Below are 27,317 nucleotides of genomic sequence, written 5' to 3' on the forward strand. Positions count from 1 at the left end.
ACTTCTAATAAGAAGATACAAGTGCATACTACTATGCCATAAAAGCATAAATATACATAGTTGATTTCCCACAATTAAACTCTTAAAGGAAAGTGATTGCAATTTACCAATCTAAATAAATTTCAACAGCATTACGACATACAAATTATTATTCTACAATCATAGAACTACAAGAATGAGAAAAAACAGAGAACACATATATACGTGGGGAAAACCTTTCCAGGTAAAAAACCCCACCCTCCAAACCATTAAGCTAATTTATTATTCAACAAGAAGTTACAATAATTTTTCAGCCTTCACATGGAGATTTACATCTTGCTCCATTCTAGAGAAAATCTAGCAACATAACCTTGTGCAAATAAATTCTCATTTGTCTCTTAATTCTCTACAACAATGCTTTGTACTTATAGAGTTTTCATACAAGAGGAAACAATTTCTAAAGTGTCTATATTAAACACATTTACAAATTATTTTAGAAACTTCCTTATACACAACCCTTGCATAAAAAACAACATAAAAGAATAAATCGCCAAAAAATAGAAGCTTTCTATTTTTCCACTCCAAGTCTTTTCTTTTGGAAGAATCCAACTTCATTTAGCAACTTCCCAAGAAAGCACAAATAAAAAAATAAATCATGGTAAGGCTGAGTCACCTTATCCCAACAATCTCCCACTTGACGAAGACCTTACAAGATTCAAACTGATGAACCTATATCATCACAACCATTCATGAAACCACATAAATCTTAGCACATGCTCTTGTGCTCCAACTTGACACCTCTCCAATTAAAAAAAGCATAAGATCCTAGTGATAAAAAATGCTACACAACACTACCACCACTTGACTACACTCATGAGCTACAAAGAAGCATAAAAAATGTCAACTTCTTAGCCCAACAAAATTGTGAAGTCATCCTCCATAAAATAAGATAAAACATTAGCCAGAACAACAACCAAACTGATTTGTCCAATCCAACTGATAAACCCATGAGATTGAAAATAACGTACACAAAAATACTAACTCATCCAATCAACCATACCTCAAAGGTATCCAACACTAGAAAACTCATGTCAGCAACATAGCCAACCCATAAATTGCAACCTTAAGCTTTATGTGCAAACTAGTTGATGAAGACCAAACACATACAAGAACTCCTATTGCATGGGTAATGTCAAATTTGAAAAGTCAAAAGCATAATGAGTCTACTAATAATATCTCAAAGAAAGTTAAACCATGTAGTACCAAGGACCATCCACAAAGATATACAAATCCTATAGAAAAAACATGGCAAGAAACATCTCTCTCATTCAATCTCCACAACTCTCCCATGTTCTCCACATCTAACAAAGAAAAGAGATAAAGGAACCACCGTGTCATCACCAGGAAACAATGAAGTGCAAGTGATAACAAATGAACACAAAAGAGTGACCACCATAGCTCCAAAAAATCTCAAAAATAATGTTATGTGAACCAAGAGAAAGAAACTGCAAATCATAAGCATGTAGCATGTCCCTCTATGAACCTTTCTAAATGTCAGCTATGCCAAGTATGATCTCCTTCACAACCACAAGAAAAAAGCCACAACAACATAGAACTATCATGAAGTATCAAGAAAATTATCAAAGTACTCACTACCAAGAAAGTAAACCAAGATAAATGTCAAATCTCCAACCATGGAATCAGGAATATAAACATGACATCATGATCTAAACCATCTCCTCCAAAGAGATAACATACTTCATGTGATCATATCAAATAACTATATCATGTCACAACTCTAAACTAGTAATAAAGAGAAAACCATGACATAAAAGCCACCATGATAACATATCAAATAAAAGAATAAACATCCCTACCGAGGACCCCTTGAATCCTAAAGATGTCAACATCTCTAATCACATGAAGATACCATCTCCAACTAGTGAACCAAAAAATGTGAAAGGCCCTTCTATAGCAATAGGATCTAAGGCATCCTCCAACATCTGCAACACTAAATAAGATCATCAATCACCATATGATGGAAAAATACAGCCACTACCAAAGCTCCCATTGAAATGTGATACTGAGTTATTTAAGCATATGACACACCATCCTCCAAATCTGAAAATCATCTAGGCCCACACATCATACTAAGTGAAAACGAAGATCTCCACACTAAGGAAATTCACCATGCTACAGGACTCCATAACTGACTATCCAAGTACTCAAATATCATTCATCCTCTCATCCCAAAGCAACCACACGAATGCACAAGTGACTACAAACAAGGTCAACTAACAAGTTTGCACCAACTCTAAATCAAATCTAGTGGATATAAATAATCCACATCCAAGTTATCCCACTACAATTAAATGGGTGGCCTACCCACTTGAGTGCATAACTTGTAAATCTAATCATTGCAACATTAAAAACCCACTATCACATTAGTGACATGTACAAATGAGATCAAATAGAATAATCATGTAGACAACATGACTCAAACACTAGATCAAGCACAAATCTAATTTGCTAATCATGTCCACATTGAGCACCATAGTCCAGGAATCCAACAAAGCATCACCACATAAATGTTGAGTGACTGATCACATACCAACATCTCCATGTAGAGAAAGAAAAATATCTCCTCTCACCATGCACAAAGAATGCATGCATGCAGAACTACAACTATCTCATATGGTACCACTCTAAAGGAACAAGAAAAAAGAAAAAAGATCTTCAGTAGATCCACAATAAACCATAAGTTTTTATTTCAACATGCAAAACATGCAAAAAAAATGTGTTTAAGAACACCCTACACATCTACACCCACTTCTCATCTGAAAGATTCATAAGTTTGAAAGAAACATCAAACAATTGAACCTAGAATAATGAATTTTCATAGATGAGTATCACCATATATTTTAAAGAAAAATATATAAACCCCTCAAATCCAATGAACAAGAATCCAAGCCATGCATGTGTAATCATCCAAGAGGAAAGCATAGTACAGGAACTCCAAGCCCACTTGTAGACCAATTACACAACCACTACTAGTACATGCATTTAAGAGAGATAGGCTATCCAAAAGCTTCAAGATCATCCAATGTTCAACTCCATAACCTCTATGTATTATAGGTAACAAAAGAGATATCTTCAAATACCCATGCATCAAGAGTTATTCTGTTGTCAACCAAGAGCTCCAAATCAATGTCATTTTAACATGACCAAATCTATTTTCTCTATCTTCACCATCCTTCAAGAAATGTCTGCTATCTCCTAAAAGAATAAATCAATTGCAAGAGTTCCACTCATCAAAGGCTTAATTATCAATTAATTTCTTCAAAACAAACTTCTTCAAGAATTGCAAGCTAAGAAATCTTAATAGAATAAATACCCAGAACTAGAAACTTTGTGAATCCTCACATGCAAGCAACATACAATTCTCAAAACTGAGCTCTGATACCAATTGAAGGGAAATGAGAGCACCCCAAAAAGTCATCTAAGATCAGTATGGACATCTAGTATCCAATAGTTCCTTGAACAACTTCTAATAAGAAAATACAAGTGCATACTACTATGCTATAAAAGAAAAAACAAACATAGTTGATTTCTCACAATTCAACTCTTAAAGGAAAGTGATTTCAATTTACCAATCTAACTAAATTTCAGCAGCATTATGACATGCATATTATTATTCTACAATCATATAACTAGAAGAATGAGATAGAATAGAGAACATAGATATACATGGGGAAAACTTTTTTAGGTAAAAAACCTCACCCTCCAAACCATCAAGCTAACGTATTATTTAGCAACAAGTTACAATGTATTTTCAGCCTTGACATGGAGATTTACATCTTTTTCCATTCTAGAGAAAATCTAACAACATAATCTAGTGCAAATAACTTCTCATCTCTCTCTTAATTCTCTACAACAATGCTTTGTACTTATAGAGTTTTCATAGAAGAGGAAATAGTTTCTAAAGCATTTATATTCAACACATCTACAAATTATTTTAGAAACTTCCTTATGCACAACCCTTGCATAAAATAAAACATAAGAGAATAAATCACCAAAAAATAGAAGCTTTCTATTTTTCTACTCCAAGTCTTTTCTTGTGGAAGAATCCAGTTTCATTTAGCAACTTTCCAAGAAAGCACAAATAAAACAATAAATCATGGTAAGGCTAAGTCACCTTATCTCAACAATATGATGGGTTAGTCAATGAAGGTTGGAAGTGTTAATCCAAACAACAACTAATTAAATGACAAATCAAGATTTCAATAAGATAAGGATTTAAGTTGTTTATTATATATCTGCCTAGTACATTTTCAAGTAGGATCATTTTAAAATTATTTTGAATACATATAATGTACTTATAGTATTCTTTATAGAGGAGCATTATCTAGAATACTACCAATCAAAAGGTCTGGAGGGAAAAATTGACTGTTGGGTTTCACATTTACAAAGAGATCAATTACTAGATATGATTGTTCTAGTTCAAGCCCAAGTACATGTAATGTGATTCAAGAGGTAACACTAAACAATTATGTGTTGGTAAAAAATATATAATAGTTTAGATGGTAAAATACTCCATCAACCAATGAACAATGAGTTCAAGGCTATATTAAAGATCAATATAAATTATTTTAGATTTAAGTTCTATTTGAGCTATATACACATTATAACTTTTCATAGAAATGCAATCTTAAAAAATTGATTATAAACAAGAACTTAATAAATAATTAGTATATAGTCTATATCAATATTTATAATAATTTATAATCTCAATAATATATAATTTTTTCCTCAAACCTTTCCAATCAGAACTCCATCGCTCTTATCAAAGAGTAGACAAAAGGATAAGACAATTCTCAACCACTAGATTGTCTCATATTATAGAGCTGTATTTTAAATAATGTTTTAATAAAAAATAATGTCAACCCTGCTTTTTTGGAAAGGTTTTCACAAGAGTAGTTCAATGCATAGAAACAAACAAATGTATCAAACCTCTCTTAGAACCTTGTGGTAGTAGTAAGCTTCACAACTACATCGACCTTGGAAAGAACTTCATTCCTCTACTCTTCTTCAATCCCCAAATTATCATCTATTGAAATGTCTCTCACAAAAAGAACAATCTTTTGTGCCATGAACTTCTCATACTCTTCTTTCTAGCATTCTTGTAAAATCCTAAACAACTCTAAGTATATCATCTACACATACAAATATGTTAGCCCTCAAATAACATATTGCCTACTTATAGAATGTTTTTTTATGGTTATTACCTCTCTATGGATCTTGGCCTAGGCAGATTGTAAATCTTTTTCCCTCACTAGAGTGAAAATACATCCAAATTTAGGGTGAAATCTAAGAAATTTCTCTAGAAAAATTGTTAAATCGTTGAAATATATAACACTATAGGTTGATTGCCCCTAGAGCCAAATGCCCACCTACCACCTTGATGGCCTCCAGAATGGTTAGAAAGATTAATGCATGGTACGTTAGTTCAAAATTGAAAAATGAGAGGGAAAACATTTTGAAGAGAGACAAAAAGGAATGTCCCAGATTCATTTGAAGAGATTAGAGAGTTGCAGAAGAGTAGAGTAGAGAAGGAATTTGATTAGTAGATCAAGTTAGAGGTTAGAAGACAGAAGGAAGTTTGTTCTTGTGTTTGCAATTTCATGTGTTTCCTCTTGTCATTCTGTAAGTTCATTGTTTTTTTGGATTTGTCCTGTGAAGCAGTGATTGCTCCAGGCATTGTTGTATTAAGCCATTAGAGATGCAAGGTTAAAGTTTTAGGTTTTATCAGTTTGAAGATTTTAGGGTTTTCTAGTTGAAGTTGAATGCTCCCAGATTTTGTAATAGTTTTATCATATTTGAATAGAAAGAAAGCAAATAAGTAGGCATACTAAAATGTATTATTCTTCTTCTATTCTTCATTGCATGATATTATGCATTTGATAAGTTTATATTTGAAAGCTTCATACTTTGGCTCTCTAGTTTGAATGGTGGTAAAATCTAGGTTGTGAGATTAGTTCACAACCCACTCAGTTTGGTCTTTACCAAGTCCTTTTTGTTTTCTTTCACCGAGTTCTCTCTATAGTTATTACCAAGCTCACTCGACATCCTCTTCTATTGAGCACCACTTTGTAGTGACTACCAAGCTCACTCGACATATACTTGTGCCAAGTTGCCCTTTATGTGTCAAGTTTAGTTAGATTCCTCTTGTGCTAAGGTTACTCGACACCCTCTTATCACTCGACATCCATAGGTATTGAGCAAGCTATCACTCGACATTAGTTGTTGCCTAGTAAAATTTTTTAGGGTTGTGATTTGTTTTTCATAATGCATCAGAGCTTTGAGGACCCAAATCCATAGTGAGTTAGGGCATTTGTTTTCTAGGATATTTCACATGGCAAGAGATGTAGGAAAGATATGGTAGCAGCCACCATCCTTTAATGGAAAAAAATATGATACATGGGCAAAGAAGATGAAAACCATCATGGTTGCAAATGATTTGTGGGAGTTTGTGATTAATGAGTTCAATGGTGTGATAGACCCAACTCAGTATGCTGCCCTTACCAATAATCAAAAGACTTAGCTAAAGGAGTATAATACCCCAAAATTGGCTCATTTCCATGTTAACCAATTCTGGTCTATTTGATCAATTATTCCTAAATCCTATTTTACTAGGCAATTCTAATTTTGATAATCTCTACTTGACCTAGGTGTCAAATGTAAAAAATCCTAATCTGCATTAATCATATTATTTATTTAATTCCTAAATATTGACTCAAATTAGCTACATGAACCTATTGATTTAATTTAATTTAATTATAAGTGTTCTACTTTAATTAAATTATAAATGACCTCTTTAGCTAATATACAAAGGAATTAAATACATTTAATTTAATAAGATATCTCCTCTTTTTAATTATTGAATTTAATTATTAATTTGTTTAAAGTTATCCATTTATGATGTTATATTCTATTTTATTAAATTAAATATTTTCAAAAAGGTGATCAGTTAACTCCTTTTATCACTCAAAAAGGAACCAGTTAACTCCTTTTATCACTCAAAAAGGAACCAGTTAACTCCTTTTATCACTCAAAAAGGAACCAGCTAACTCCTTTTATCACTCAAATGCAACCATTTAACTCCCTTTTCATGAGGAAGTTTTCTTTATGAATGGCTCTCCTCTTCAATCTCAACCATCCATTCTGATTAATCTCGACCGTCCATCCTGATTAATCTCGACTGTTGATCACCTCTTGGATTATTTAAAAGAAGCTCTCCATTCCTCATTATAGAGGATGAATTTTGGAATTTGCATCAAACTTATGCTGAAATTCTTACTCACTTTGTTCAAAATTTCATAGCTTTTATTTCTTTCATTGTAATATCATTTAGATTTTAAATATGTATCCATTTAGCATACTATGCTTCTGCATTTCTTAGATTAACAATTGCATCTCTCATCTAGATTAACTGCACTTTCATGTAGCTGCATAAATCCTTCATTCCAGAGGCCTGGTTGCCCATTTCTCATTCTGAGAGCAAAGCCATAATGCTTCTAGTTAGAAGGCAATAGGTCGCTTTGTTAGACTTTTCAAATAAACAATACAATATTTATTTTGGGATGATCTCACAAGTAGTGACCATGTTGAAGTATATGTGAGGATTAAAGGCCCCCAATTTCACATATACATTGCTGGCACCCACCATGGGGTTGAGAATTTTTTTTTTTTGGCCTCATCTATCTTATTTTTTGATATTTTCATGATTTTGTTGTACCTGCACGTATAGATTTCCAAATTTTCACATGGAAAATCTCATTTTTGCGTGAAGATTTGAGGATTTTACTTGCTCCTCTACACTTTCTCATGAAAAAAAGTGCCCCATTGCATGGTTTCTCACATGACACCTCATTTTCTCTTGTAGGTTTGTGTATGAGTTTGCATGGATCTATGTAAGAATTCATGCAAAATCTTGTAATAGCATAGATAAATACATGTTTTTCCAAATATTTTGTATCATTTCATTTCACTAATGTATTTTTTCTCAAGCATCTTATTTTAGCTTTCTAATATTATGTAGCATAATAATGGTTTGTAGGAAATTTCTATTTATTAAAAAAAAAAGAGTATAAAATGAATTTTGACTTTTGAGGTTTCATAGGTTTTGACCTTTTCTAAGCTATTTTATGGGTATAAAAAAGAACAAAAAAGTTAAATTTTATTTTCCCATAGTTAAGCTTTGATTTGACTAACACTAGTTTTTTAAGCATTCTGACTTGGATTTCGAGTTTTCAATAGCTTAACAGTAGTTTGTAGGACACTTGACAAAGACCTTTTATACAAATACTTCAAACATATACTGACTGTGTGAATGCAGGATGTTTTTCAAAGATACACATGACAAAGATTTATTTCAAACCCACATAAACATTGTGTCTTCTTTTATTTCATTTTACACATAGTATAAATAGGGCTTGTGAACTTCGTAGGGTGCAAGATAAGGGAATAGGGGAGTATGCTCTTTACTACTTGGAGGTCATGACCAAGGGTAAATCAAAAACCTAGAAGCCTCTAAAAGATGACATCTAAGGGAGGCAAGCAAGTTAATGGTTCTCCCAAATGAAGCCTTTAGTGAAGAGATCATGATTTCCTTTTAGGGGATTAAATTTTTGGAATAGGCCAAGGTGGGATTGATTAGGCTAACTCGATGATTAATGTGTGTTGTGGGTTTGGGTGAGGAAATGAGGTAGAGGAGTATGCTCTTTCCCCTTGAGGGAAATTAGAAAATTTGACCCTTAGATCTGAACCACCAGTCTAAGTAATCCTTTAGAGGGCCTGTCAGAGTGATCCAACCTCTAGGGATAACCCAAGTAGGCACACTCCTTTTGTCGAAGATTCCACCTCACTCTAATAAAGAAGCTTTGTTGAGAAAAAGACTCCAAAGCCATATTAATTTCCTCTTCTTTATTCTGATATCACATATCAAGGAGAGGCTCTGTAAACTACACTGGTCAGCACTAGCCCTAGTCTTGCTAGTCAAGTGTGTGCACTTACAAATGTTGGTGGGCTGTTGGCCTCAACTTTGCTTGCAAAGCCATTAGGGATTAGTATAAATGGAAGCCAAGTAAAAAACTCGTAGTTAGTTGCTACTCAGTTCACCTTCGAAAGGATGCATAATATTTGTACAAGGAGGGGGAATAATCTCTCCTATAGGACTCACCATATGCATGCAACTAGGCATTGGAAGGTGGTATGTGCACTTGACCCTTGCCACAAGGGTGTTCATTTAGTGTATATGTTATTGAGCCCTTTGAATACACGAAAGAAATAGATACCTTCTAGGGGGTGACACGATTGTGTGAGGTGCATGCATGCACATAAGTTGTGGGACAAAGGTTTTGCCTTCTCTACCAATTTTCTATTTTAGGGATAAAAGCGTGTTTGTTATTGAGTCTTTAAACATTGTCCAAACCTATCAAACAAACTAAAAATCAAGACTCCCCCACCCCTTTGAGTTGCTTTGTCCTTGGTTGGGTTGTTTGAAACTACTACTTGCTTCCTTTGTTTATTTGAAAACCAATTGTCTTGTTCAAAAAAACCAAAATGTTGTCCAAAACTTGAAAACAATCTTACTACCTATTTGAAATCTATCAAAACAACCAATAATCTATCAAGAATAGTTTGAAACTTGCAAAAATCACTTCAAAATTTAGTATCTTGTCTGTCAGAGCTACTTGCACTCTAAATCTAGTCTGTTATCTACAACATTTTACCTCTTTTCTATCTACAAACAATGTCAAATAGTGGCTTCTTTCTTAGCTAATAACTTGTGACCTACACATAAACTAGTCTTGTCTCTTGTTCACTTTGTCTTTTGTCTTTGGTGCTTGTCATACCTCATATCACCATAGTCATAATCTTTGGCTGTTCTAGCCATTACTCAGATGACTCGTATTTTGGTATACAATACCCTTATCTTGCTTTATTTTTGAGACTATGTTCTAGTGTGGTCCTTGTTTAAGCTTTCACTTTTTGTCCTTGTCTATGACTGTGGCAACAAGAAGTTGTAATGTTTTTTTATCCCCAAAGACCTAGATGAGGTAGAGCTAGGGGTACTAATCACAACTGGGGTTGCTCTTCAATCCATACATGGTCTATCTCTAGTTCATCTAGTGAGAAATCTTCACAATCCCTCTCACCTATTAGATCACCTCAAGTGCATAGAATGTTCTCTATAAACTTGCAACAAATTAGGAATCCCTTGTATCAAGAGGATCCTAAAACTAGCAAAGGCCCAACATCTCCAAACAATACATCTAAATTCTTTTTCAAGAGACCTTTCTAATCAAAACATATGAAAACTAAACACCTTCCTACAATGGTTGATTACAAACCTGAACATGGTGAACATAGTAGAAACCAAAACCAACCTAGGAATGATAAAGAAAAAGACCATTACACTGATGAGGAGGAGGAAGAGGTGGAAATACTTCCTGAACATGTATCAAAGTTTTTTAAAGACAAAAACTTTCAAAAGGTCATGGAAATCTTGCTCAACGAAGAGAAAGAAAAATACTTTCTCAAGCTTGCCCAAGAAGGAGCTAAGATACCCCATCATTTCAATGTGGAAACCATCATCATCCCTAAAGAGGAAAATTAGACTTCAAAAATCCAAAAATAATTAAAAATCATGCAAGACCAAGAATTTTAGATGATGTGTGATAAAGAAAAACCCATGAAAACATACACCTTAGATGCTCTTTGTCCATTTCCATTTGAAAAGAGCATAGAAATGCCTCCTTTTCCAAGAGGAGTGGAGTTATCTAAGTATTATAAATAATTTTGAACTACTTATCCCCAAGATCATTTATGGGAATTCGATGTCTTCCCAAGAAGTCTAGGTGGTCAAGCTTTGGAGTGGTTTTCACACTTGCCTCCTGGTATCAAAATGTTTGATGAAATTGCCAACTTGTTTGTCCAACAGTATTGTCATAACATTCGACACCTTGTTAACATATGATATTGGTGTAATCTTAAGTAGAAGGTTGGGGAACCTTTCCTCACATTCCTTTAGAGGTGGAGACAACTTTATACTAAATATTCACATAAGATTCCTAAAATGGAAAAGCTTGACATCTTCACTAATAATCTCTTGCCCAATTTTGGGTATAGAGTCCAACTTCAAGCTCCATGCACCTTCAAGGACATGGTCACACAAGTTATTCACATAGAGGAATTCATGGTCAAGAAGGGAAAACTTACCCTTCAGAAGGACACAAAACAAGGATCCACCTCTAACAAGGACAAACCCAAGTACATCAACAAGAACTAAGAAATTATACATGATGGGATTGTTGACAATGTCACTCCTAAACCTTCTAGGGAAACCTTTAATCTCATAGGAGGTCTCAACATAGCCAAGAATGTTGAGAAACCTCCTCCTAAAAATAAGACATTTGGAAATAGACCACGAAACTCATGGGCTACACTCCCTAAATGAGAATATAACCTCTGGGTGAACCTTTGGATGTGGTTTACAAGACCTTGCTACAAAACAAGCTCATTTCACCATTAGACAACTCCTACCCTTATGAACCACAACCACACCCACCATGGTGGAATGAAACCACATTTTGCAAGTACCACCAAAATAAGGGACACAAAACTAGCAACTGCATAAAGTTGCATCACAAAGTCCAGTACATGATCGATCATGGTGACATTGTGGTAGATGGACATCTTGGATCACAAGGCTTTTAAGGAGACCTTCTTGTCTTATGAAAAAGGAGAGAGCTCAAAACAAAAATCTAACATCAAGGTCAACTATAAATACTCTAATGACAATAATATGGTCAATGTGGTTGAACCTATGGATTTTGAGTACTATGATGTTATTACCATCAAGGGTAAGCAAGATAACAATAAACCCAAGACATCATTTGTCTTGAGGGGCCCTACTTCCCACACAACCAACAATACATCTTCACAATACTATGCCAATGTTGTTAAATGTTCTCATGCCAAGTTGGTACTCAAAGGCCATGTGCCTTCTACTCCTAATCTTGAAACACACAGAGATAAAACCCTTGCTGGTCCATCTAGCAGAGCTACAAAACTCACAACAAATTTAGTAGCCACTAGCTATAGTGTTCTCGATCAATTAAAATGAACTAATTCTCAAATCACAATGTTTGACCTGCTTAAAATCTTGCCTGCCCATAGGTAGATTCTTAACAAAGCCCTCACAAAGGTAAATGTTCCTCAAGATCTTGATCTTGAGTGATTTCAATCAATGGTAGGTCATCTGACCTTGCCTTACTATATGTCCTTCTTTGAGGAGGATGATAATTCATTGAGTCACCCACATAATCAACCTCTACACATTGAGGTCATGATACATTAGACACATGTTTGTCAAGTACTCATCGATAATGGAGCTAGGCTAAACATTGTCTCTATTGCTCTTATTAGATAATTAAATTATTCTGAGGACTCTATTGATCCTAATTGCAAGATCACTATTAAAGCATATGAAAAAGTTGAGTGAAAGTCTCTAGGTCTTGTGGTGTTTCCCCTTGCATTGGTCCTATAGAAAGGGATGTCACTTGTTAGGTCCTTAACATTCCTTGGGCTTACAATAGTCTTCTAGGAAGGCCATGGATACATGAGATGAACGTTGTGCCATCCATATACTATCAATGTGTAAAATTCCCATTTCATGGCTTTGAAGTTAGTATCCCTGCAAGTACTAGTTATACATGTAATACACTATTAGCTACTGAGAATTTTGTACCCGCTAACAAGGAATCTACTAATTATTATTATAACAAGCTAAAGAAAATTGAGAAGTCATTTAAGCTAAAAGAAACTAGAATGGGTGAATACCACATTGAATTAGTACTATCATTAACATCTCTTCCTAAGTCTCCCCATCATTATGGGAGAGCATCTGAGGCAAAGAAGCCATATATGTTGACAACTCAAACCAAGTATAATGGTACTTTTATCAAGGCTATAGTTCCTTTAGAGGATGAAAGTGAAAACAGAGCCACTTATGTGTGGCTTTACAAAGAGGAGACTCTAGTTGACCTCACAAAACAAGCTAGTGAGATCATTCCTGAGAAATATAGCCTTGGTATTAGACTCATGAAGCACTTTGGCTATAAGGGAACTGGTCCTATTGGATGCAATAACAATAGTCTAGTTGATCCTATCAAAGCAATAGCTCGAAGAAATAGAGATACATTTGGTTTAGGCTTTAAGAAGGTTCCCTTCCATTTAGGGATTAAAAAATTCATACCAGAGTTTGAGAGTTCATTCAGAAATGAGTCACAAGTTGAGTCTGATACTCAAGAAGATAATACTAATGGTAAGGATCCTTATCCTTATCCTATTCCTCATGATCTTGCTAAATTCTTTGCTAAGTTGGATGACTTTGTGCCACATGTTAGCACTATGGATGGTACTAGTGATTCTTCTAAGGACAATACTGATCCACACCATGCCCATTTAGAATAGGGAGAGCCTAGTTAGGTGTTATGTGTTGAGTACCTATGTAAAAATCTAGATGATGAAGGAGAGTATGTACCTATCATTGTTGGGGAATTCTACAACCTATCATAATGTAGCATTGATTCTAAGGAATATGAATTTGACTCCCTTTCAAAAGCAACTAAAGATAAAGACATTGACTAAGTTTATATCTATGAAAAAAAACTCAGAAGAGGTGAAGCATCTAGGGTTAGGTTGGATGGGTCTAATCCAACTATTGTTCTTGAGTCTTTGATTGATGATGTTAGTGCTCAAAGGCATTTGAACACACTTGTGGATGAAGCCGCTCTAGGTCTCAAATTTCTGGTCCAAGCATTTAATAATTATACTATGAATGCAATCAAACCCACCACTACTCTTTCACTCATGTATCCTGAGCTTATAGACTAAAATTCTAATACATCTAGTGAAGTCCCCACATTCTAGAATGATTATGCTCTTGCCTGCTACTTAAAAGTTGTCAACTTGGGCACAAAAGAGCATCCTCACATTATACATCTGGCACAATCACTATCTCTAGAAGAAAAAGAGGAAGTCATTTCCTTTTTATGAGCAAAGAAGATAAAATTTGTGTGGACATATTCTAACATGCTAGGACTAGATCCTGATCTCATTTTGCATCAATTTTCCATCGCATAAAGCATTAAACCAGTTAAACAAAAACTTTAGAAAATGCATCCTCATGTTGCATTTCTCATCAAAGTTGAACTAGAGAAGCTTCTAAAAGTGGCTTTCATCCATGCTATTGATTACTTTGAATGGATATCCAACATTGTTCCAGTCTCTAAGTATGAAAAATCTATCAGAGTTTGTACTGTAGACACCTAAATTTGATTACACTATTTTAGTAATCCTATTTAGTTATCTAAAAAGGCATTATTAATTAAATTTCTATTTAATTAATCTTTTGTCATCCCCTAGTTGATTAATTTAATTAATCATCTATAGTCCTAATTGATAAATCAAATAATCTATTATTTATCAATTAAATCCTATTCTTCTATCTAATTCCAAAAATCCCCATTTATTAAATAAATCTATTTGATAAATGAAATCCTCAAATTCAAAAACCCCTAACCTATTTCTAATCCTCCATTTAGCCTAATCCACCCCATCCACCCATACTAACCAAGCTTAGCCACTAACTCACCCACCCTCATTAATGCCATCCACTTGCACATCTCTAACATCCCTAATCTAATCCTAAACCCAAGCCTAATCCACCCCCTAATGTTGTCACATTCCTTAAACAAGTTAAAGACTTTCCTAATCCAAACCAAAGTCTCCCCTCAAAAAAACCCAACCACTAAGTCATGAGTGCTCTTACAAAACATAAAGACTCTTACAAACCCACTCATGACTCTTACATCCATCTTACACACTCTTCCCTCTTCCACACTCATTCCTCTTACATCCCTCTTACATACTCAACCCCACTCATCATGACTTTAACCAACCCTTAACCCTACCCTCTCACACTCATCCTCCTTGTGACAAGTGTCACCTTCCCATTGGTGCTAAACAAGCACAATCCATGTGCTCCCCTTTGAGTGCATCTTAGCCCTCCTTAAGCCTTCATCCATCCTTGCATCTAAGCCCTCCATCCCTCTACCCCTTAGCCTATAAATTGAATCCCATCCCAAGCCATTTCATCAACAATCTTTGAGCTAAAGTTACCATGCTATTTTGAGAACCAAAGCCATCAACCATACCCTTATAATGCCAAATTGAGAGCTCACAAAGCTACCAATTTGCCATTACCCATCTCCATTGAAGCAGCTTTTGAGCATCTTGAGCATACATCCACAACAAAAGGACACATCTACAGAATCAAGAAAGCATGGAGTGTTTTCTCTTGTGAGGTTTGCACTTCTTATTTTCTTTCTTAGTCTAAGCATATTTGTGAATTTAGTTTTTGGTTTGTGAATGTTTACTTTATTTGTTAATGTTCTTTGCATACTGATTCTGGTTCTACATGTACTAACTTCTGTGATCTCAACTTAGCATGTCCTAAGGATGATTTTCCACTTCCCAACATTGATATGATAGTGGACATGACAATAGGATATGAGGTGTACTCACTCATGGATAAATTTTCTGGTTATAATCAAATCAAAATTACATTAGAGGATCAAGACAAGACTACTTTTACATGTGCATGGGGAAGCTTTTGTTGGAATGTAATGCCATTTGGCTTGAAAAATGTTGGTGCTACATATCAGAGAGTAGTCACTATAGTTTTCTATGATATGATGCATAAGACCATGGAGGACTATGTGGATGATACCTTTGTCAAGAGCGCAAAACAAAATACTCATTTGCAAGATTTGGGACCTATCCTAGATCGCATGGAAAAATTTAGTCTTAGGCTTAATCCTAAGAAATGTGCATTTGGCATCACATCAAGGAAACTACTAGGTTACATTATGTCTACAAAAGGAATCAAGGTGGATCCAGAGAAAGTTCAAGAAATCATGTATATGCCTCCACCCTGTAATATTAGTCAGATGAGAGGTTTACAAGGAAGACTCCAATCTATTCATAGGTTCATCTCATAGCTGGTAGATAGATCACAACTATTTACAAGGACTTTACATAAGGGTGTGAAATATAATTGGAGTCAGGATTGCGAGCCAAGCTTGACATAGATAAAACAATATCTTGCTAATCTGCCAATCTTGATGCCTCCCATCTATGGGAAGCCTTTGATTTTGTACATTTTGGCAACTAAAACATCTTTGGGTATCTTATTAGCTCAATAGGACAACAATAACAAGTAAAGAGCTATTTACTATTTGAGTCACATGTTGATCTCTTATGAGATGAATTACAGTGTTATTGAGAAAGCTTGCTTGGTGGTTGTCTTTACTTCCCAAGAGTTGAGACACTACATGCTTGCTCACACTATGTGACTAGTGGCTAAAATTGATCCACTGAAGTAGTATCTTAGCAAAGTAGCTCTAACAGGAAGATTGGCTAAGTGGGTCATGATACTCAACAAGTTTGACATTTAGTATGTTGAATGAAAGGCTATCAAGGGACAATTGATTGCAGATTAGCTAGCAGATGCACTGATGCAGAGTCTTCTCCCAATGAACATTGATTTTTTGGATGAGTCAATTTTGATGCTCACACGCCAAACATGGGTAATGTTATTTGATGGTTCCTTCACACAATAGGGATCTAGTGATGGTTTACTCTTCATAACACCACAAAGTATTTTCTCCCCAAGGTGTATAAGATTATGTTTTCTTGTACAAAAAAATTGTAGAATACAAGGCTTTGATTAATGGCATGAAGATTATAACTAAATGGAGAGTGGATAAGTTGAACATCTTTGGGGACTCTCAGCTCATAACCAACCAGTTAATGATGTGTATCAGACAAAGGATGAGAAATTGATCCCTTACAAATGCATGGTTGATGACATGAAGAAATATTTTGCTCAGATCACCTTCTAGCGAATTCCTCAAGTAGATAAAAAAGTGGCTAATGCCATGGTTACTCTAGCTTCCTTGCTATAGATACCAGAGAATGATCTTTGATGTGAGTTCCTGGTGGAAACATTACTCTACCCTGCCTATGATACCCCTAAATCTAGGATGATTTGTTCTATTGTAGGACAAGACTCATCTCGCTACCACCACATCTACTCCTATCTCCATGACCAAAATTTTTTAGACAGTCTAACCCAGAATGAAAAGCATCACCTTATGCATAATGCTTCATGGTATGTCATTATTGCTGACAACTTGTTTAGGAGAGGTCTTGATAGAACAATCCTTAGGTGTCTAGAGGCCAAAAAGTCCAAATGCACATTAATTAACATTCATGAGGGCTTTTGTCGATCTCAGTCAAATGGCTTGACACAAGCTCATAAACTTATTAAAGTTGGTTACCATTGGCTGAATATGGAGCAAGAGGCAATCAAGTAAGCCAAGTCTTATAAATAGTGCCAGCTCCATGAGAATTTGATTCACACTCCAACCAGGGAGCTAATTCCATCTATCACACTATGGCCATTCCAACAATGGGCCTTCAATCTTGTGGGTTAGATTCACCCTTCTTCTTCTAATGGACATAAATTCATTATTACCACTATAGACTACTTCACAAAGTGGGTAGAAGTAGTACCTCTCTCCATAGAAAATGGAAAAAGTGTAGCTTTTTTCATTGTGAATTACATCATATGTAGGTATGGTGTACCTTCCTCTATTATTACTGACAATGAAGGATAGTTTAAAAATAAGGATATTAAGGAGTTATGTAAAAGGTTTAGAATCATGTAACATTAGTCTTCTATTTATTACCCCTAGGGTAGTGGTCAAGTGGAAGCATCCAACAAGGCACCTTAAGATTTTGCATCACACAGTTAGTAAATCTGGAAGGGACTAGCACCTTCAAATTAATCTAGCTTTATGGTCTTGTAGAACAAGTATCAGAACTCCAATGAGTGCAACACCCTTTGCTAGCTTTAGTATATGGAGCAGATGTTGTGCTTCCCATTGAAGTCAAGATTCATACTCTAAGAATCTCCATGAAAGGCCTCATCACTGATGAAGACTATAGAATATCTCAGCTTCAAGAACTAGAATTTTTAGATGAACATCAACAAGTGGCTTGCAATCATCTCCAAGATTATCAACAACGTATATCTAGAAGTTATAATAAGAAAGTTAAGCCATGTGGCTTCCAACTAGGTGATATTATTCTAAGAGAAAACTCTAAGAATTAACAAAAATGAGTACAAAAGGGGAAGTTTGAACCTAACTAGCTTGGTCTATACATAGTCATTACAGTGTTTGGATCTAGTGCTTACCAACTTTCTATAGCTAAGGGAGAGGTGCTCAAAGATCCCATCAACACTCTCCACCTAAAGTGGTTCTACAATTGATCTAATCATAGAAGCTCTTTGTATATAAAAAATATATAAAAATTGCAAAAAGTCTTGAAAAAATCATTATCTTGGTGAAAACCTAGCAATAGGCACCTTGGTAATACCAAAAAAAATAAAAAATTGAAATATACAAAAAAAGAGAAAAAGAGAAAAATATAATTTTTTTTGAAAAACAAGAAAAAAACACCATTGGTGAAAACCTAGAAACATGCATCATGGTAGCAAAAAAAGAAAGTTCTTCCAAGAAGGTGAAAACTTGGTAAACAGGTGCCTCTTGTTCCCAATGTTATATCTTACAACGCATCTTCTGGCTCATGTAAAGTTGCTTTCCTAGTTTAGTTTTCTGCTTTCGCTCATGTATCCATGGATTGAATCTTGTCATAACTCAGGGACAACATGCTATAATGTCATAGGAATTTCTTGTGATAGTCACCAATTGTTCTAACTATGTCTACCTATTGTTGCTAATGTCACTTAGAGATTTCACTCATGAAACATCTCTCTAGCATTAGTCACCAATTGTTGTAACTATGTATGCCTACTATCACTTGTGTTACTATTGAGATTCCTCTCGTGGAATCTCTTTTGCAACTATCACCAGTTGTTTTTAATATGTCTACCTAGTATCACTAATGTCACTTAGAGATTCTACTCATGAAACATCTCTCTAGTGTTAGTCACCAGTTGTTGTAATTGCGTCTGCCTAATACCGTTTGTGTCACTTTTGAGATTCCTCTCATGGAAGATCTCTCTTGCGTCAGTCACCAATTCTTCTAACTATGTCTTTCTACTATCACTTAGTTCCTACAAAGGTTCTTCTTATTGAAGACTCCTCTTTGACTTCAATCACCAATTGTTCTAACTATGTCTATCTACTATTGTCACCCTACTAAAGAGATTTCTTTCATACATGTTCTGCACATTGACAATTGACATCAATCCTACAACACAGAAAATGAACTCAAAATGCTAAATCTATTTGAGATATGCTAAGCTTTTCTTTTGTTGTTTTTCTTTTTCTATATGATCTCTCTTTGAGTAACTCGATGATGTCATTTTAAACTAGAGAGGAAAGGATAGTTCTAATGATCTGAGGCATACATATAAATGGGGTGTCCACTATAAGAGTCGTCATATTGTATTGGATAAACTTGTGTACCTCAACTTCTTTTATATGCATAAATTAATGAGGTTGGTTCTTCTCCTTGCTTGTTGGAGTGAACTCATTATGCTACAATAAATATTGATACTCATCCTGCTAAGTGAACATATGGGTCACTGCGAGTATATATGGCAACTTCTCTCTCAGGTTACGAACACAAGGGCCATTGCAGATAGAATACTTATTGATTACTTAGCATAAGAGGGCTCTCCCATGTGTCTACATGCAAGAAAAATTCTAGTAATCCTAGCATTGATGCTTTGATGGTTATGTTCACTTGCTATATTAAAAGGAAAAACTGTTCTAGTCATTCTAGCTTCTTGTGCCTCGAATGCCTACATTTAATCCTGACAAAACTAGAACATATGTCCTATTCATATTTCCATGATTGCAATATTAGTGGGAATTGTATGACATATGGGGTTTCGCTATATTCTTAGTGATGAATATTTTTGAAGCTTGGTAACTAGACCTAGGGTTGCATCTAGTTTAAGGTTGCATCTAGCATAGGGCTTCATTGCATATTCTTCTTGCATAAGTTCAATCATTGATTACTTGCATCCTTTGTGATGTGGGATTCTTGACTTCTTCAAAGTATCATGTTTCTTCATGACTACGAAAATGATTGATTAATCACCCTCTTCTCTACTTTGACTACTCTAAATCCATTTTTGGGATCAAATTCAAAATATGACACACAAAAAGCTCAAAATTGCATTTTAAAATTTTGGGACCAACACGATTGAACACTTGTGCAGTCCATTTTTTCTGATACTTTGTGCATCTTGAAATCTTTTCAAATCACACTTTCTTAAAATTTTCCAAAATTTCTCAAAAAAGTCAAATCTGATTAAACTTTGGTCAAAATTAATCTTTTAGACCTCAAAATCACTTCAAATTGGCTTCTATATTTCTTCTGATCATTATAATCTCTTCTAAATTCTTCTGATCATTCTAATCTCTTCTATATTTCCTTTTATTGTTCTGATCTCTTTTATGTTCTTCTAACCCTCAAATTTCTTTAGTATCTTTTAACATACTATGCTACATCACATTTCTAGCGTGTCATCTTATGATTTTGTTCCTGAGGGGGTAGGATGAATACATCATTGAATCTAAATTTCAAATCAATCTAAATCTTTTGTCCTCATCACTCAAGGCATCTTGCTTATGTAGAAGCATCCTAGGTTTGCTTATAATCCCTCATTTTTTGTCTTTCTACCTTTGGTTGTTGAGTTCTTAGTAGATGCAAAGTGTTCAGTTGATGTTGTGTCATTCCTTTGATTGCTAAGGTTCTATGGTTACCGAGTGAACTCTTTGGATGCCAAGTCATTCTTAGTTATTGTCAAGTTCCTTTTTTTGTTGAGTGAATTCCTTTAGCCATCAAGTGAATCATTTGGTTTCTGAGTGCCTTTGGTTATCGAGTAATTTTCTTTGGTTGTCGAGTGTTGGAAGATGCCAAGTTTATAGTTTCTACCAAGTGATTTCTTTGGATGCCAAGCACGTGTGGGTGTCGAGTGCTAGTTTATGTGAAGTCTTCATTTGCTAAGTTATTATGTTTGGTTCTAGTTTGGGATGATCTGTCTCACATTTGATTTTTAGTAGGTAGTTAATATCTATTTTGAGCTGACTTGTGGCTTTGTAGAATCTTCTTTAAGCCATTTTGGCAAGTATTTAAAGAGGTCTAGGTTTGAGTTTAGGGAGGGAGTTAGAAGAAGAAAGTCAGTTAGGGAGAACTGAGAGGATCAAATAAAGGATGCAAACTTGAAGTTGATTGTCTAGATTTGAATCTAATTGCAATTGGTTGTAACCTAGAAGGCCTTATAGCTAGGCATGTATGCTAGATATTTGATAAATCAATAAAGATATTCTTGTTCTCTCTCCTTGGTTTTGTTTCTTTGTGTTTTTTTTTTGTTGTGTTAACTCTTGTAGGTTAGATTGATAGATGGGTGAGCCTTTGGCCCTAGTTATTCTACCCTTGCCTTCATTAGGTGGTATCAGAGCATGAGGTTCATCCTTGTGGAGATTGGATAGTGTAAAATCTTGATTTGGATTTGGTTGTAGGGTGGCAGATTTGCAAATTTATCTATAACTTGCAAAGGGTTATGATCTTGCAGGAACCTGATTTGTAAACATGGTTTGTGGTAGAGGAAATAATTTTGATAATGTAATATTGGATACATTGAGACAAATTGAAACTAGATTAGATATTGTGGAGATAGCTTAGAGGAGAGGAGCACATCTTGATGATGTAAGTGATGATGAAGCAATAGCACCAAACCCTAATCAAGAACCTGAAGAAGATCAAGATGAAGCTAGATTGTTTAGGGTATTGTCTAGAGAAAATTCAAAGCCTATTGTGGAATTTGTTATTAGCTTGAATGGTCATGAATCGCTATGGTGGGAACATTTGTAAATTGATAGACAAAGAAGAGGAAAGGAGAAGATCAGAACTTGGCCAAAGATGGTGAACAAGGTAAAGAACAAATTCCTTCCTGCTAATTACCAAGTTAGCTTGCTGAGAAAGATGCAAAATTTGAGACAAAGAGACATGAGTGTAAAATAACATATTGATGAATTATATAGATTGGACATTAGATCTAGACATGTGGATGATGATGTTGAGAAAATTGCAAGGTACATTAATGGATTGAGATCTAGAATTCAAGATGAAATAAGTGTTGTGAAGTTGGAGAGTGTAGAAGAAGCATATCAATATGCCTTGAAAGCTGAGGAGATCTTGATAAAGAAACATGAACAAAGACAAAGAGGTAGAGGTGGTAGATTCTAGAGTGGCAGAGTTAGATCTTATGGTGAAGGTGGAAAATCTAAAAGTTTTGTATAGGATAAAGGTCAGTGGAAGAATGATGACAAAGGCAAGACCAAATGGAAAAGTGGTAATTCTTACTGAGGAGGCACTAATTGTTACCGATGAAGAGGTAATTCCTATTCTAGAGGTGGATTTAATGGTAATTGTTTCAGATGTGGTAAAGAGGGACATAGATATTTTGAATGTAGATCCTTTGACAGTGGGCAAGGTAACAGAAATTTTGTGATCCAAGGAGATGATGAGGGTTCACCAAGTGGACCTAAGGCTAGAGAAAATATGATGGTGAGAAGAACCTTATACAATAAGCGAAGTGATGAGGAACCTATTCTAAGGAGAAGTCTTTTCAAGATAAGATGTAAGATGGTTGGAAAATGCTGCAAAGTGATCATTGATAGTGGACGTTCTACAAATATGGCATCAGAAGAGCTGGTTACCAAGTTGTAGTTGCAGAGGCTGAAACATCCCAAACCTTATCATGTTTCATGGATCAAGGATGAACATAAGATATTGGTAAGTGAGCAATGCCTTGTGAAGTTCAAAAGTGGACATTACTTTGAAGAAGTTTTGTATGATATTATGCCCATGGATTGTTGTCATATTTTTTTGGGTAGACCTTGGCAATATGGTAGATATGCTATACATGATGAAAGATTGAATCACTATGCTCTTTGGGTAAATGGGAAGAAACAAATATTGCTGCCTTTAATTTAAAGTCCAGATGAAGTCAATTGTACTGCTATTAAAATTTGCATGGTTAATGGGAAAGAATTTGAAAAGGAAATGAAAAGGAATCAAGTTTGTTTTGCCATAGTTCCTAGAGGACTGAGTGTTGGTAGTAATGGCAGAGTAGCAAAAGCTAGTAATGACTAAGTGATAGCAGATAGTGACAGCCAAGTACCAGTAGAAATTATAGAATTGTTAAATGAGTATAAAGAAATTAATTTTGATGATATTCCTAATGGTTTACCTCTAGTAAGAAGCATAATGCATTGTATGGATATGATTCCTAAAGCTAGTTTCCCAAACAAAGCACCATATATATTGACACCTACAAAGAATGAAAAACTTAATAGACAAGTGCATGAGTTGTTGCAGAAAGGTTTGATCGAAGAAAGCTTAAGTCCATGTGCTGTACCTACTATGTTAGCACCTAAAAGGAATGGAGAATGGAGAATGTGTACTGATTCCAGAGCCATTAACAAGATAACAGTGAAATACAGGTTTCATATGCCAAGGATGGATAACATAATGGATTGTTTGAGTGGAGCAAAGTATTTTACCAAGATTGATTTGAAGAGTGGCTATCATTAGATTAGAATTAGAGAAGGTGATGAATGGAAGACTACTTTCAAGACAAAAAGTTGTTTATATGAATGGTTGGTTATGTCTTTTGGTTTGAATAATGCACATAGTACTTTCATGAGGTCAATGAATGAAGTTCTGAAAAGATTCTTGGGTAATTTTGTGATTTTTTATTTGGATGATATTTTGATATTTAGCAAAACTAAGGAAGAACATCTTGAGCATATTAGACAAGTATTGTAGAGGTTGAAAGAGAAAAAGTTGTTGATTAATCTAAAAAAGTGTTCTTTTATGCAAGAGGAGATTGTGTTTTTGGGATTTGTGATTTTGGTTGATGGATTGAAGATTGATCCTGAGAAGGTTAAAGCAATTTTGGAATGGCCTACACCTGAGAATGTGGGTGACGTAAGACTATTTCATGGTTTGGCTAGTTTTTATAGAAATTTTATAAGGAATTTTAGCACTATTTGTAATGCTATGATTGAGACAATGAGAGGAGACAAAAAGGAATTCAAGTGAACACATGGAGATGATAAGAGTTTTAATACTTTGAAAAAAAGGTTGTTGAATTACTTGTATTGGATTTTCCTAATTTCAACAAGGTATTTCAAGTTGAATGTGATGCTAGTGGTATGCGATAGGAGCTATATTGAGTCAAGAAGGTAAGCCTGTTGCTTTCTTTAGTGAAAAGTTGAATGATGCTAAAAGGAAGTATTCTTTGTATGATCAAGAATTTTATACCATTGTTCAAGCATTGAAGAAGTGGAGACATTATTTGATTCCTAAGGAGTTTGTGTTTTATACTTACCATAAAGCTTTACAATACTTGGGAAGTCAACATAGATTGAATCAAAGACATATGAAGTGGGTTGAGTACTTGTAGCATTTTACATTTGTGATCAAGCATAAGAGTGGAGTTACTAATAGAGTTGTTGATGCATTGAATAGAAGACATTCTTTGTTGATTGAAATGAAGATTGAAGTTCTTGGTTTTGATGAAATGAAAGAGTTGTATGATATTGATCCTAATTTTTTTAGGCATGGAGAGAGTGCAGAGCACCAAATCTGACAGATCACATAAGTAAGTATGATAAGTATTTCATTCAAGAAGGTATGTTGTTCAAAGACATTCACTTGTGTATTCCTAGAAGTTTTATGAGGTTGAATCTGAATAAGGAAAAGCATAGTGGTGGATTAGTTGGACATTTTGGAATTGATAAGACATTTGATTTTCTGAAAGAGAAGTATTATTGGCCACAAATGTATAAGGATGTTTAGAAATTTGTAAAGAGTGTTGGAGTTTGTCAAGTTGCAAAAGGAGTGAGTCAAAATACTAGTTTGTATACACCTATTACTATTCCTGAGAAACCTTGGACGTTAACATTAGTATGGATTTTGTTCTTGGATTACCTAAGACAATGAAAGGGTATGATTCCATATTTGCTATAGTGGATAGATTTTCTAAGATGGCTCATTTTATACCATGTAAGAAGACATTAGATGCTTAGCATTTTGTTGAATTTTTCTTTACAAAGATTGTGAGAGTGCATGGATTACAAGAAGTATTATTTCAGACAAAGATAGCAAGTTTGTTGGTTCTTTTGGAAGACTTTGTGGAAGAAGATGGGTACTGAGCTGAAGCTTAGTTCAACATTCCATCCACAAATAGATGGGAAGATAGAGGTTGTGAATAGAAGCTTGGGTAATTTTCTAAGATGTTTAGTTGGGAATAAGCCAAGTAATTGGGAGATGGTATTAGCACAAGCTGAATTTGCATATAATAATTCTGTGAATAGGAGTACAAGGAAGACACCTTTTGAGAATATTATTGGAATGCATTCTAGAGGTATATCAGATTTGAGAGATGTTGTTGGTGAAGAAAAGAGAAGTGCTACAAGAGAAGACTTTGCTAATTTTATAGAGTCTTTGCATAGAAAAGTGAAGTTGAGGCTGGAACAAAGTAATTAGAAGTATAAGGAGAATGCTGATCAGTCTAGTAAACACCATGATTTTCAAGTTGGTAATGAGGTAATGGTTCATATAAAGAAAGGAAGATTTCCCATTGGTACATATAGTAAGCTGAAGATGAATAAATTCTGACCTTGTAAGATCTTGAAGAAGTTTGATAGTAGTAATGCATATGAAGTTGAGTTACTTGATGACATGGATATATCTCCTATACTCAATGTTGCTGATTTATACAAGCATCATGAGTCAGATGACAAAGTGGTTGTACCTAATGATTATCCTAATAATCAGTTGGAAGAAGTTGAACATATATTGGATTAGAGAGTTGGTAAGAGTACAAGAGGAAAAGATTATTATGAGTATTTGGTGAAATGGAAGAATAGACCAATTGAAGATGCTACATGGATTTCTCAATCTGAGTTGGATTCATCTCGGGTTGTGACACTTGCATGATTCAAGAGAATCATTTCTCCAACTCTGGTTGTCTGATGTAGGAGCATCTTGGGTTTCCTTTTAATCCTACACTTTTGGTCTTTCTACCTTTGGCTATCGAGTTCTTAGTGGATGTTGAGCATTCAATTGATTCCAAGTCATTCCTTTGATTGCCAAGTTCCTATGGTTACCGAGTGAACTCTTTGGATGCCAAGTCATTTTTAGTTGCTACCAAGTTCCTTTGGTTGTTGAGTAAATTCCTTGGATGCCAAGTGAATCCTTTGGTTGTTGAGTGCCTTTGGTTATCAAGTGATTTTCTTTAGTTTCTAAGCATTGGAAGATGCCAAGTTTTTAATAGCTACTGAGTGATTCCTTTGAATGTCGAGCTTGTGTGGGTGTCGAGTGGTAGTTTTTGTGAAGTCTTCATTTGTCAACTTGTCTATGTTTGGTTTCACTTTGGGCTGACTTGGCTCGCATTTAATTTTAGTAGGTAGTTAATATTTGTTTTCAGCTAACTTGTGGCTCTCTAGAATCTTTTGTAAGCCATTTTGCAAATTATCTAAAGAGGTCTAGGTTTGAGTTTAGGGAGGGAGTTAGAAGAAGAAAGTTAGTTAGGGAGAACTGAGAGGATAAAATAAAGGATGTGAACTTCAAGTTGGTTGTCTAGATTTGAATCTATTTGTAATTGGTTGTAACCCATAAGGCCTTAAAGCTAGGCATGTATGCTAGATATTTGATAAATCAATAAAGATATTCTTGTTCTCTCTCCTTGGTGTTGTTTCTTTATGTTGTGTTTTTCTTTTGTTAACTCTTACAAGTTGGTTGGATAGCTGGGCGAGCCTTTGGCCCTAGTTATTCTCCCCTTGCCTACATCACTTGCTCCCTTCTATCTAGCATCTATGTTATCTATCTCATCTTTTGACTAGCTGATCACACCAGATAAAAATATTTATCAGAGTTTGATGGATAGGTATCGAGATAATCTAAACCTTGACTCTTAAGGATCAAGCCTCATTCTGGGGATGATTCTATGACTCATGATTAGATCTTGTTATCTTTTATGGCAAGGTATCTAGGTGTTTTATTTGGATCCCTTAGGATTAAGCTTCATTTTGGAGATAATCTTTAAAAGCTTATTCATCTTAGGTATCTAGGTGTTCTATCTAGATTCCTTAAGG

The 27,317-nt window shown here is 34.9% G+C and overlaps 1 pseudogene; it reads right to left on the reverse strand.

The window, feature by feature from the left end:
- Window positions 1–27,317, reverse strand: part of LOC149549401 (putative fatty acyl-CoA reductase 4) — a 44,209-nt pseudogene that overhangs the window by 1,817 nt on the left and 15,075 nt on the right.

The sequence above is a fragment of the Cupressus sempervirens genome, chromosome 7, assembly GCF_028749045.1.
Source record: "Cupressus sempervirens isolate cs-2001-9-10 chromosome 7, ASM2874904v1, whole genome shotgun sequence".
Lineage (NCBI taxonomy): Eukaryota > Viridiplantae > Streptophyta > Pinopsida > Cupressales > Cupressaceae > Cupressus > Cupressus sempervirens.